The 14,261-nt window shown below is 37.4% G+C and overlaps 1 protein-coding gene and 1 pseudogene across 1 annotated transcript in view; both read left to right on the top strand.

Moving 5' to 3' along the window:
- LOC115857188 (bifunctional heparan sulfate N-deacetylase/N-sulfotransferase 4) overlaps nucleotides 1–14,261 on the top strand; it is a 287,117-nt gene that overhangs the window by 151,909 nt on the left and 120,947 nt on the right. The gene's annotated exons all lie outside the window — the stretch shown is intronic.
- On the top strand, nucleotides 8,720–13,291 carry LOC115857082 (guanidinoacetate N-methyltransferase pseudogene; annotated as a pseudogene).

The following is a 14,261-nucleotide window of genomic DNA, read 5'->3' on the forward strand; positions in this document are numbered from 1 at the left end:
TTTCCTCTTTCTGACTTACTTCACTCTGTATGACAGACTCTAGGTCCATCCACCGCACGACAAAAAATTCAATTTCTTTCCTTTTTATGGCTGAGTAATATTCCATTGTATATATGTGCCACATCTTCTTTATCCATTCATCTGTTGATGGACACTTAGGTTACTTCCATGTCCTGGCTATTGTACATAGAGCTGCAATGAACATTTTGGTACATGACTCTTTTTGAATTATGGTTTTCTCACGGTATATGCCCAGTAGTGGGATGGTAGTTCTACTTGTAGTATTTTAAGGAACCTCCATACTGTTCTCCATAGTGACTGTATCAATCTACATTCCCACCAACAGTGCAAGAGTGTTCCCTTTTCTCCACACCCTCTCCAGCATTTATTGTTTCTAGATTTTTTGATGATGGCCATTCTGACCGGTGTGGGGTGATACCTCATTGTAGTTTTGATTTGCATTTCTCTAATGATTAGTGATGCTGAGCATCCTTTCATGTGTTTGTTGGCCATCTGTATATCTTCTTTGGATAAATGTCTATTTAGGTCTTCTGCCCATTTTTGGATTGGGTTGTTTGTTTTTTTGATACTGAGCTCCATGAGCTGCTTGTAAGTTTTGGAGATTAATCCTTTGTCAGTTGCTTCATTTGCAAATATTTTCTCCCATTCTGAGGGTTGCCTTATTGTCTTGTTTATAGTTTCCTTTACTGTGCAGAAGCTTTTAAGTTTCGTTAGGTCCCATTTGTTTATTTTTGTTTTTATTTCCATTCCTCTAGGAGGTGGGTCAAAAAGGGTCTTGCTATGATTTATGTCATAGAGCATTCTGCCTGTGTTGTCCTCTGTTTGATAGTTTCTGGCCTTACATTTAGGTCTTTAATCCATTTTGAGTTTATTTTTGTGTATGGTGTTAGAGAGTGTTCTAATTTCATACTTTTACATGTACCTGTCCAGTTTTCCCAGCACCACTTATTGAAGAGGCTGTCTTTTCTCCACTGTATATTCTTGCCTCCTTTATCAAAGATAAGGTGACCATATGTGCGTGGGTTTATCTCTGGGCTTTCTATCCTGTTCCATTGATCTATATTTCTGTTTTTGTGCCAGTACCATACTGTCTTGATTACTGTAGCTTTGTAGTATACTCTGAAGTCAGGGAGCCTGATTCCTCCAGCTCCATTTTTCGTTCTCAAGATTGCTTTGGGTATTCGGGATCTTTTGTGTTTCCATACAAATTGTGAAATTTTTTGTTCTAGTTCTGTGAAAAATGCCAGTGGTAGTTTGATAGGGATTGCATTGAATCTGTAGATTGCTTTGGGTAGTAGAGTCATTTTCACAATGTTGATTCTTCAAATCCAAGAACATGGTACATCTCTCCATCTATTTGTATCATCTTTAATTTCTTTCCTCAGTGTCTTGTAATTTTCTGCATACAGGTCTTTTTTCTCCTTTGGTAGGTTTATTCCTAGATATTTTATTGTTTTTGTTGCAGTGGTAAATGGGAGTGCTTTCTTAATTTCACTTTCAGATTTTTCATCATTAGTGTGTAAGAATGCCAGAGAATTCTGTGCATTAATTTTGTATCCTGCTACTTTACCAAATTCATTGCTTAGCTCTAGTAGTTTTCTGGTAGCATCTTTAGGATTCTCTATGTAGAGTATCATGTCATCTGCAAACAGTAACACCTTTACTTCTTCTTTTCTGATTTGGATTCCTTTTATTTCTTTCTCTTCTCTGGTTGCTGTGGCTAAAACTTCCAAAACTATGTTGAATAAGAGTGATGAGAATGGGCAACCTTGTCTTGTTCCTGATCTTAGTGGAAACGGTTTCAGTTTTTCACCATTGAGGATGATGTTGGCTGTGGGCTTGTCATATATGGCCTTTATTATGTTGAGGAAAGTTCCCTCTATGCCTACTTTCTGCAGGGTTTTTATCATAAATGGTTGTTGAATTGTGTCAAAAGCTTTCTCTGCATCTATTGAGATGATCATATGGTTTTTCTCCTTCAATTTGTTAATATGGTGTATCACGTTGATTGATTTGTGTTTATTGAAGAATCCTTGCATTCCTGGAATAAACCCCACTTGATCATGGTGTATGATCCTTTTAATGTACTGTTGGATTCTGTTTGCTAGTATTTTTTTGAGGATTTTTGCATCTATGTTCATCAGTGATATTGGCCTGTAGTTTTCTTTCTTTGTGACAGCTTTGTCTGATTTTGGTATCAGGGTGATGGTGGCCTCATAGAATGAGTTTGGGAGTGTTTCTCCCTCTGGTATATTTTGGAAGAGTTTGAGAAGGATAGGTGTTAGCTCTTCACTAAATGTTTGATAGAATTCACCTGTGAAGCCATCTGGTCTTGGGATTTTGTTTGTTGGAGGATTTTTAATCACAGTTTCAATTTCAGTGCTTGTGATTGGTCTGTTCATATTTTCTATTTCTTCCTGGTTCAGTCTCAGCAGGTTGTACATTTCTAAGAATTTGTCTATTTCTTCCAGGTTGTCCATTTTATTGGCATAGAGTTGCTCGTAGTAATCTCTCATGATCCTTTATATTTCTGCAGTGTCAGTTGTTACTTCTTTTTCATTTCTAATTCTATTGATTTGAGTCTTCCTTTTTTTCTTGATGAGCCTGGCTAGTGGTTTATCAATTTTGTTTATCTTTTCAAAGAACGATCTTTTAGTTTTATTGATCTTTGCTCTTGTTTCCTTCATTTCTTTTTCATTTATTTCTGATCTGATCTTTATGATTTCTTTCCTTCTGCTATCTTTGGGGTTAAGAAAATGGGAGTAGGAACATACATATCGATAATTACCTTAAAAGTAAATGGATTAAATGCTCCCACCAAAAGACACAGACTGGCTGAATGGATACAAAAACAAGACTCATATATTTGCTGTCTACAAGAGCACCACTTCAGACCTTGGGACACATACAGACTGAAAGTGAGGGGATGGAAAAAGATATTCCATGCAAATGGAAATCAAAAGAAAGCTGGAGTAGCAATTCTCATATCAGACAAGATAGACTTTAAAACAAAGATTATTACAAGAGACAAAGAAGGACACTACATCATGATCAAGGGATCGATCCAAGAAGAAGATATAACAATTGTAAATATTTACGCACCCAACATAGGAGCACCTCAATATATAAGGCAAATGCTAACAGCCATAAAAGGGGAAATCAACAGTAACACACCATAGTAGGGGACTTTAACACCCCAGTTTCACCAATGGACAGATCATTCAAAATGAAAATAAATAAGGAAACACAAGCTTTAAATGATACATTAAACAAGATGGACTTAATTGATATTTATAGGACATTCCATCCAAAAACAACAGAATACACATTTTTCTCAAGTGCTCATGGAATATTCTCCAGGATAGATCATATCTTGTATCACAAATCAAGCCTTGGTAAATTTAAGAAAATTGAAATCGTATCAAGTATCTTTTCCGACCACAATGCTATGAGACTAGTTATCAGTTACAGGAAAACATCTGTGAAAAATACAAGCACATGGAGGCTAAACAATACACTACTAATGACCAAGAGAGCACTGAAGAAATCAAAGAGGGAAACAAAAAATACCTAGAAACAAATGACGATGGAAACACAATGACCCAAAACCTATGGGATGCAGCAAAAGCAGTTCTAAGAGGGAAGTTTATAGCAATACAATCCTACCTTAAGAAACAGGCAATATCTCAAATAAACAACCTAACCTTGCACCTAAGGCAATTAGAGAAAGAAGAATATCATCATTTCTTGACTCATTTGTTTCAATAGCCTCTTCACTGGTCTCCAGTTCCACTCTTGACCCTGTGGAGTCTGTTCTTATCAAAGTAACTACAGTGATCTTGTTAACATGTAATTCAGATTCTGTGACATTTTGTCTCAAAGCCCTTCAAACTACCTTAAAAGAGCCCACAAGGCCCTAGCATCTGGCCCCTTATATTGTGTTTTATATGCTGCCATCTCATTTTTTAATGAATAATACTTGAAAGTCTCCAGTGCGCCTCCCTTCATGCAGTCCTTGATGATGACTGTTGTTTTTCACAGTTATCACACTTGTGTTGTGCTGCTCCTCCCAGTTTGGTGACTCTGGTTTTGACCCCAGTTTTCTCCTACTCTCCCTACAAGTCACTGCTAACATAATGTCATCCAGGCTCTGGGGTTCTTGAATTTGGAGGAGCATTTCCTTACCTCCCATTCTCTACACCATATACACACTCTTAAAAACAAATGAGAAAGGTATGGGTTAAAGAATATTTTAGTGACATCATCTTGTGTTAATTCAAAAGTTATCCTTGACAGTACTGAAAAGAAGTTGAAGAGAGAGGAAAGTACTGCCTTTGTCTCTTCTCCCTAAAAGTTAATTGCCTGTGTTCTAGTCTTATCTTCCCTTTTCCCTTTTCCTTGCTCCTTAAGGATGGGACCACTGGTATTTTACTTCGTTTTTCATATACTTCAGTCTGTGTAATCCACTATCCTAATTCTCCATACCAAAGTTGCCATCCTACTTTTAGATTTAAGCCCTGTGATAGAAATGCAACTATAATTGCTGGTAATTTCCCCTGATAAGCTAGAATTTCTAGACTGGGTTTTCAAATTAAAACCCACTATATATTTGGAAACGATTTTTTGTATCAGTTTTTAATCCTGAAACAGGCAAAATATATTTTTAAGCTTGAAAAAGCATTAAACAATGAAATCAAATATTAATGGCATTACCTTGGAAGACAGAGCAGTGAAAGTTTGCTAAATGTTTAGTAAATGGAATATTTGTATGTTCTTGAATATATTTAATTCTACTTATTGGAAACCTATGATGAGCAAAATGGTGTTCGGAAAGAAGAAAATAATAAAATCACAGTGGGATGATTATAGGATACCAGCCAGCAAACTTGAAGCTCATTGATATGAGCATTTAAATGATTTTGTTACTGAATATAGAATGTTTATTTATAGATGGCATTTTCCAACAGTTTAAAAGTATTTCCATATATCCATGTGGTCAGTAGAGATATCCCTTCATCATTATGTCTGTTAATTTTTTCTTTTTATATTATATATACATATATTTCTCATCTCTTGTTCGAAACTATTCACAGACACAATTCATCCATTACCATATTCCTTTTCTGTGACAATATTGAAATATCACAATCCTTTGTACCTTCCTGTTAATATTCTTGTGTTTTATTTAAAATAAAAGTGAATAAAACTTAGTGTGAAAAATTGCACACCTATAGATTCAACCTTTAATATATGCTATATCAAGATGAAATATTGTGTTACAATAAGTGAGCTATCCATTTGTCACTGAAAATCTTTAGCATTTGAGTGCTTTATTGTTTTAAGCATTTCAGAGAGTAACCTTTTAAAATACATAACTTACCACTTTTAAAATGGTAAATGTGTCCTAAGCATCATGACACATTTTTCACGACAGCTAAAGGTTTTCATGTTAATACAAATGATTTTACTGTACTCTTTTCCTGCTGTGCTGTCAGAGTCAGCTGTGATTATATCGATTATTTGCTCCTAAACTATGTTCACAGAATTTTTGAATTCTTGTGTCTACTTTTTCTAGTTTTCCAGTCTATTGTTTGTAATGTTGGTAGCTTTCTTTTCTAGCCATTGTCATGTTATCTGGGCCTAGTAGCCAGATTCCCATTTCAGTAAAATGAAGTGGTCAAAGTAGATGACCACTGAAACCCCTGATATCTGTAAAATTATGTGAATCTGAATTGCCCTGAGCTTGGAAATCAGGTAGAGAAGGCTTCCTAGGTTTGTTTCTAAAGTGATAATGAAAGCTCTCAATTTCACAAATGAAAAAACTGAGCTCATAAGTGACTTGTACTTGGTCACACAGGGAACCCACACTCTGCCTTGTGGTTCCTAATTCATTGCTCTCAATTGCACCATACAACACCCCAAGCAAGAGCTGATGATCTGTGGGAAAACCAGACAGTATCTTCCCAAGGTAAAATGAACCAACTTGTGTGCCCTGTTATTCTAATGGCCTTTTGTTAACCATAGTCCAGGTAATTAAGGTAATATATGTGACTTCTGCAAAGCTGAATAATAGTTGAAGAACCCAGACCTTTCTTCTGTATTGAGAGAAGTAGATGTTATTGTATAAAATTTCAAAGATTAATATGGAAAATTTCATGTATTAATGGCATAATTATCAATGCATTGTGTAACAAGCGAAAATATTTTGATTTCCCTTTCAGCTACCCATTGACAGCAGATAGGTATAGGTTTTTGGCCTTTTTACAAGTAGGATGATATTGTTTAATAAAATTCTTAGCTAGTTTATTCAAGCAGTCGCTAAAGTTCTCAATTTCTGTTTTCACCAAACCTAGGCCATGAAGAATAGGATAAACTTTTTGCCTGGAAATTAGAATTGGTTTTTCACTAGCTATTAATATTCATACTGCTTAGTAATGGATTTAGAGAAAAAAATGGCTTTTCTTGTCATGTGTTGTATCATGGTCAGTCCTTGACTTGCCAGTCTGGTATTGACGGGTAGATAAAAGAATTTCCCTTAGACAGAAAATTTCTACAATACATATTTATCTATTTGATTTTTTTTAGCAGAGGGGACCATCAGACACCCCCATCCCCCAAATCCCTATTTTAGCTGCAGCATCTTTTTTCTGTATAGTAGCTTTTTTTTTCCTGAACATGTTTAATCTCAAAGGAATAAATGCCACCTACAGAATGCACTGTAATATTGGGCAGCAATAATTGAAGGAAATGAACTATTTATATTACTCAGATGCATTGATATGAATCTACCAAGGTTTGCACCTGTCTGTTCTTGTTGTCATTATTTTTAGTAAGTATAAAGTCTTGAAAGTCATTCTTTCTGCTTTATGGTTTTTATGCATTTAAATAATATTTTAAGATTAACTAGAGGAGCTCCAATTCTTTTCAAGTGCTGATACATATAACAGTTGCAACAAAGATTTCCCCCTATAGGAGGTAAGCTGATAACTGCTTAAAGTAGTTGTTAATATTTAATTTACTTGCTTTAAGGTAAATAAATATTTCCTCTAAATATTAAGTTTTATTTATATAATATTTATTATAGTTTTATTTATATAATACAGAGCAATAAACTGTGCACAAAATACAAAAGAAAAATTCACGTTCCTCTGCAGAAAACAAAACCTTAACTATTTTTATACATAAAAATCTTTTATGACGTGAGTTTACCCTGTGTGTGACACAGCCTAATTGCCCTGAGTAGTAAGTTCATGTGTTTAGCTTCAGATGTATCTTGGTTCAAATTTTGCCAATTACTAGATGGGTGCCCTTAGCAAATGACTTAAAATTCCAGTGCTTTAATTATGAATGTGTAAACTGGAGATGATAGTTGTTTCTACCACATAGGTTTTTACGAGGTTTAGGTGATGTGTGTACATGTTCATATGTGTATAATGCTTAGCTAAGTGCTTGGCACATAAGTCTTTCAAAAAGCATTTGTCCTCCTCCTCATCATCATCATGGCTACCATCATTCTTACCATATTTCTTCAGGAAGCATGTGATCATTCCTCTTGAAATAAGAGGTTGATGATGATTGTAAAATGACCAAGTGACTTTTTCAAGGTAATGTAATATGCACATTGGGAACAGATCCAAGATAGTCTAATTTGCTTTGCAGTCCTCCATCTATCCATCATTCAGTACTGAATGTGGTCACTAATTTTTGGTGATTCAAAGAGACCAATATCTTACCAAACATTCCAGGAAAAAGGAACATTCATGATAAAAGTTGTGTTTTTAAAGAAAATAAGTGAAATATAAAAAAAAAAAAGTTGATACATGTATATGTGAACTCTTGAATCTTTGAAATTATTGCTTTCCAATTATGTCCAAAAATTTTCAGATACTTCCTCCAGTGTGAAAAAGTAACTCCCGTCTTTCATTTGTTCAGCTGTTTGTTCATTTCTTTCTTCTTTCTTCCCTTTCTTTCTCCCTCTTTTCCTTCCTTCCTCTCCTCAACAGATAATTAATGAATGTGTATTATCTACTAAGCACTTTACTTGACACCAAGAATGCAAAAATGAATGAGATGCTGCTTATTCTTGGGATATAACTTCAGTTTAACAAAACAGCATTTTGGGTTTTTGAGAGACAGGTACAGAGCCCAGCATAGCCACAAAGGAGACACGGGTTATTTATAAGAGGAAGAAAAATCATAAACAGGACAGACAATTGAGATAACACCACTTGTGAAAAATGAGTAGGTGTGCTTGAGGCAGAAGGCAGGAACAGGGCATCCAAGCAGAGGGAGCAGTATGAGAAAGGGCACAAGATAGTGCCAAAAAGAACGTGTTCCACTCTTGCGACAAAATATATATCAATATATATTGCTTCAGCAACAACCTATCTGTGGGTCAGGAAACTATTGCCTGTGGGATTTAGCTGCAGCCTGTTTGGGTATGGCTGGTCTGCTAAGAGTGGATTTTACATTTGTAAACGGTTGTAAAAATCAAGTAAACAAAGAAAAACATGTGACAGAGACATTTTGTTGCTGGCAAAGCCTAAAATATTTCCTACATAGCCCTTTGGAGAAAAAGTCTCCCAAACTTTGACCTACACACTTTGACCTATAAAGATGCAGAGGAAGGTATGTCAAATTGGAATCATAATAATGGACAGTATTTCATGAATCCCTAATTAATGTACATCTAGCCATAATGATTATTGGTAACTTGCTGTGTCCTTAGAAATATGATATTTGTGGAACATAAAATACATTTCTGATAATTCTTGCCCTTATGAATCTCCAAAAGGAGCATAAAATATTGAAGAAAAGAAGAAATTGATTTGGTGTCAGAAGAGGCTTTGAGTTGGGAATTAAGAGAAAATGAGCCCGTGTAGTTCATGTGGAGCCAGAATATGAAGGAACTTTTCCCTCTAGGTTTTAGGGCCTCAGGGACCCTAAATCCAACTGTTCTGATCACTTTTGCTTAAAACTCTACCTTCTGAAATTCCAGTTCTCCAGATTCTCATAACACCTCCCCTAATTAATGTATTCTAATCTACTGCTCTCCTGTTTACCTCCTAGATCAGGACTCTTATGTGCCTTTTATACATAAGATTAGGAAGTGGGCTGCTTAGCAACAAGGCATGAGAATTCTTATTTCTACATTCTGATAGGGTACAGATTAATACTTGGTCATCACTTCTGAATGCATACTCAGTACCCATTTTCACACTCTTCCTAGTGAATAAAGCCAAAGTTTGCTTGTGGAGCCAAAATGTCTAGCTAGAGGACAGATTTTTCAGCTTTTATTTCAGGTAGAGAGCATTTAACATAGTTCTGGCCAATTAGATATAAAAGTAAGTCACGGTATGGAACTTCCAGGAAAGCAGGTTAGAGATGGCTGATGTTTGCCCTTCTGCACTTTGCCTTTGTTCCTTTCTCTTGCCTAGTATGTGGTCCTATTGGCTGGAACAAAGACATTCATCTAAAACATGAAGGAAAGGCCAAGAGAATCAGAGACCTCACTTCTGGCATTCTTGAACTTCTGAACCAACCACTCATCTCTGGATTTCCAATTACTCAAGAAAAATAAGCACTTTTCTTTTTCTCAATCCACTGTTTCTTGCTTTTCTGATGCAAAGTTTGACCATTTCCTATCCAGTGCTTTTCCATTGCATTTTTTCTCTTAAGCTGTTTTGAGATTTGCCTACATCCAAACTGCCCCATTGTCTAAAATTTGTAGACCCTTCAAAGGAATATTTATATAGAATACCCTAAACATGGCCTAACACTTTTTAAGAAGTGTTGATAGTGAAAATTTTACACCTAATTATCAATCAATTATTAGATAGCAGTTTTGTGAGTGAATTCTTAGAATGCTTAATAATAGCATAATTAACTTTCAGTGACAGATTTTCATTTTATTGCTTCAATGACCAAACTTGTTTTTAATTAATAAATGATTGTGAGCTAATCAAAAGCCAAGGTTTGCAAGATTTTTTTAAAAATTTAACTCCTGCTCTACTGAGTATACCCTATTCAAATTGGATAATCCATCAAAAGCAGTAGTTATCACATGTTTTTCGTTTTCTTTTCTTTTATTCTCTTTTGTTTTTCAATTTGAAAAATTCAGCTAGATAGTTTCTTTTATGCTTTATCGGTAGGGGCTGAACATTTTCATCATTCTGTAATCACCTCTTCAGAGTCAACATTTCAGTTCCATGCAGTCACTTCTGCAGTAACCTGAGCAATATGAGAAATTGTTTTCAAACATGTTGACAGTGGAGAGAGTTAAAGCTGGTTAATAATATAGTAGAACTGAAGGGCTTGAAATGGAGTTGTTTTGAGACGAAAACTGTATTGAAACTTTGATTTCCAAATATCATGCCACTTTAACATGAAAATAACAAAATGGAAGTATAATATTTGGTATGGCATGTCTACAGAAACGTATAGTAATTTACCCATCTTTATAGACAGTTACTTAAGTCATCATAATTTAAGTTTTTTTATTATATACGTACCATTTATTAACATAAGCTTTTTGTCTGATGAAATTTATTTCACATGGTAGTAAAGTTTCCACAAAATTGGAAACAATCACAGATGGGAATTATTTTAACTCCTAGAGAAGGCACAGGATGTCACAGAGGACAACATGTAATAACCCTTTGTATTTTGGAGGTGGGGGAGAAAATTTACAACCAGAGGGATGGCTCATTCCTACACCAAATGTTTAAAGCATTTTTCCATAAATGCATTAAGCTGGCATTAAGGGGAAAAATGACTCCTAAGGGAAATCTCAGCTTGACTCAAAAATAATATTAGAAATATATTCCATTGCTCAGAGTAAGTAATAGTTTATGCAAATCTGTTTCTGCAAAGTGATGCGTTTACATTAATGATTCTAAACCATCAGCTATATAACTGTGGAAGCATCCAAAAAGTTAGGAAATGTGAGCAAAATTTTAAAATGAAGGACATTCCAGCCAGTTTCAAAAAGGACAAGTTGCCTTCCTCTGCTTGTCTAACACACACACACACACACACACACACACACACACACACCCCTAGCCATTTCATCTAAACCGGAGCTTTATTTCATGAACATAGGCAATCAGGTAGAAGATTTTTAAAAATTATTTAATACTTGCTGTGTATAGATATTTGAGGTACTAAGAATGGAAATATATGGGAAGGTAAGTTAGTTACATTATTTACTTGAGATAAAATTACAGATGAACGTATTGTGAAAATGCTGTGATTTGTATTAAGCAAAATTATCTTGAGTACCTTCTTTTTGCACGTTTCTGCTTATAGTAACTATAGAAATGATATCATAATGGAATGGATCATACTATTCTTGTTTCCATCTCTTAACACATTTACAAAGAATCTTGAATGTTATTCCTTCCAGGTTAAAGGCATTGTTAGAAGCTCTAAATATTTACTATCTGGTATCATTTCTCTTGTCACTAACTTACATCTAGAACTAGATCTTTCCATGCAGCAGAGGCAACAATGAAGAGAAAGGTACTAAAATGCAGATCTAGTATTTCCTGAGATAGCCTGATATCACATCTTTGCTGCCCCAAACTCTTCACAGGTCTTTGCTTTCCTCTTTATTAAGCTCTTCTCAAGAACCCATCATTATAAGCATTCTCTTGAATCCTCCCTGAACTCCTTTACATTTCTTGGTTCTTCAAACTCCCTTGCAAAGTCTCAACTCCTTTTAAATCCAAATCTCTACCTAGTCCACTCCTGTACCCCTGAAAATTAATGTGGCTAGGATCAACACTTAACTGTTCTCACTTTAAAACCATGACCACAGACCTCAAGTGGAGCTCAATACTGCCTGGAAGTTACACAGCAAGTCCTTATTTTGTTCACAATCTTACTCTCCTGGATCACTGTTTCATACCTTCTCTTTCTGCAAACTACTGCACGTCTTGCCCCATCTTCATTCTCAACTGATGAGTTTCTTATTTCACTGAAAAAAAAAAAAAAAAAGTCAAGCAATTGAAAGAGGACTTCCACATGGCCCCATTACTACAACTACTACTTCAACGTGGTGATAACAGAATGTAAATATAATAATAGGTTTGATTTTAATTTGAAATGTGAGCATGTCTATACAGAAAAGAAAACATAAAAATTATAATAATCTTCAGAGCTAGTTACTCAAGTGGTCCTAATTATTTAGTACAATCTTTTTGAATATGTAGGTACCCCTTATTACCATAAACTGTGTTAACAGTGACCTAAATATTCGTCGTGGCTTGGCATGCTGTGAGGGCAGCACACAATCCTGGTTTCTGTCTTGAAACAACGAATAAAAGAGCTAGAAATGCAAAGACCAAATTCTGTCCTTTTGCACTCAATCACGTCCCTTCCCAACTGTTCGAGAATATCATTCCAGGGCCCCTCCCAGAAGGCCCGGCAGGGACCTGGCCCTGCGCATCCAGAGCTTGGGCGGCGCACAGCACCAGCGCCAGCGCCGCGACCCGCGTCTTCGCGCGGGGCGGGATACGCACCTGCAGATCCTGGGCGAACTGGCGATGGAGAGCTGGGAGACCCCTACCGGCAAGCGCTGGCGGCCGCCGCCGCCTCCAGAAAGGGCCAGGTCCTGGAGGTGGGCTTCGGTGCGGCCATGACAGCTACGAAGGTGCAGGAGGCCCACATCGACGAGCACTGGATCGTTGAATGCAACGACGAAGTTTTCCAGCGGCTCCAGGACTGGGCTCAGCGGCCTCCCCGCAAGGTGGTTCCCTTGAAAGGCCTGTGGGAGAAGGTGGCGCCCCACCTGACAGACAGTCACTTCGATGGGATCCTGTACGACACGTACCCGCTGTGTGAGGGGACCCGGCACACACACCAGTTCAACCTCATTAGGGACCATGCCCTTCCGCCTGCTGAAGCCAGGGAGCATCCTCACCTACTGCAACCACACCTCCTGGGGGAGCTGATGAAGTCCAAGTACTACTCAGACATCACCACCGTGTACCAAGAGACGCAGGTGTCTGCCCTGCTGAAGGCGGGCTTCAGGCGGAAGAACATCCACACACAGGTCACGACCGACTACCGCTACTACCCCTTCCGGTGGATGATCACGCCCGGTCACCAAGCATTGAGGCCACTGGGCCCACCCGCTCAGCGCCCACAAAGCCCTGCGGACTCCAGGCTTCAGGTACTCCCAACTCCCACGACCCTACTCAGCACCTTAGTGGCCAGGAGTGCAGGCTCTGGCCTCGCAGCCCGAGCCAGACCCACGCCAGCTGCGTGACATCAGCAAGCTTCCCTGGCCTCTGCAACGGGATTACCACTACCTTCCTCCTAGGGTCCTGAGGATGAAATAAACACTAACGCTGGGGTTGGCCAATCAAAAAATGTTAAATATATATATAATTTAAATTATATATATAAAAAACTGTAATTCCATTAGTTCTCCCCTGTCTTCTAAATCATTACCCTTTCTATAAACATACAGCTATTTCTCCAATCTTTAGATAGTCCTGTGCTTATGGTGTTTCTCCAACTACAGCACCATTTCTTGACTCTTCATTTTAGCAAAACTTCTTAAAATCGTTGTTATACTCACTCTCACCATTTCAGCTCCCTCTAGACTCTCTTAAATCCACTCTGATTTTCTTGCCTTTCACCACTCCACCGGATCTTCTCTTTTCCAGTTCATTAAAGGACATCCAGTGTTAAACCCAATGGGCAATTCTTAGTTCTCCTTGGAAATTCCTGGTGTTCCTCCCATCTCACTTGCAATACTCTTTCTGAGTGTATTTTCTGGATTTCTTCTCTCCTCTCTGCCTTCTTGATGTTAATCTGTCCCAAAGACTTAGCCTTCCTCTTCTCTCTGTTTACACATTCATTCTGTTGGTGATCTTAATGAGTTTTATGACTTTAAATAAAATTGATATCTTGAGCTCTCCAGCTGAACTTGCTCCTCTAAATGCTAAACTTATTTATTTGACTTCCCAATTGAATGGGAAGACATTAGACATCCAATTGAATGCCTAATGTCAAACATTTGTCCTTTCTCCCCCAAACCTGTTTAATTTTTTTTTATTATTTTTTATTTATTTATTTATTTATTTTGTGGTACGTGGGCCTCTCACTGTTGTGGCCTCTCCCGTTGTGGAGCACAGGCTCCAGATGCGCAGGCTCAGCAGCCATGGCTCACGGGCCCAGCCGCTCCGCGGCATGTGGGATCTTCCCGGACCGGGGCACGAACCCGTGTCCGC

This window comes from Globicephala melas, chromosome 5 (assembly GCF_963455315.2).
Source record: "Globicephala melas chromosome 5, mGloMel1.2, whole genome shotgun sequence".
Classification (NCBI taxonomy): Eukaryota; Metazoa; Chordata; class Mammalia; order Artiodactyla; family Delphinidae; genus Globicephala; species Globicephala melas.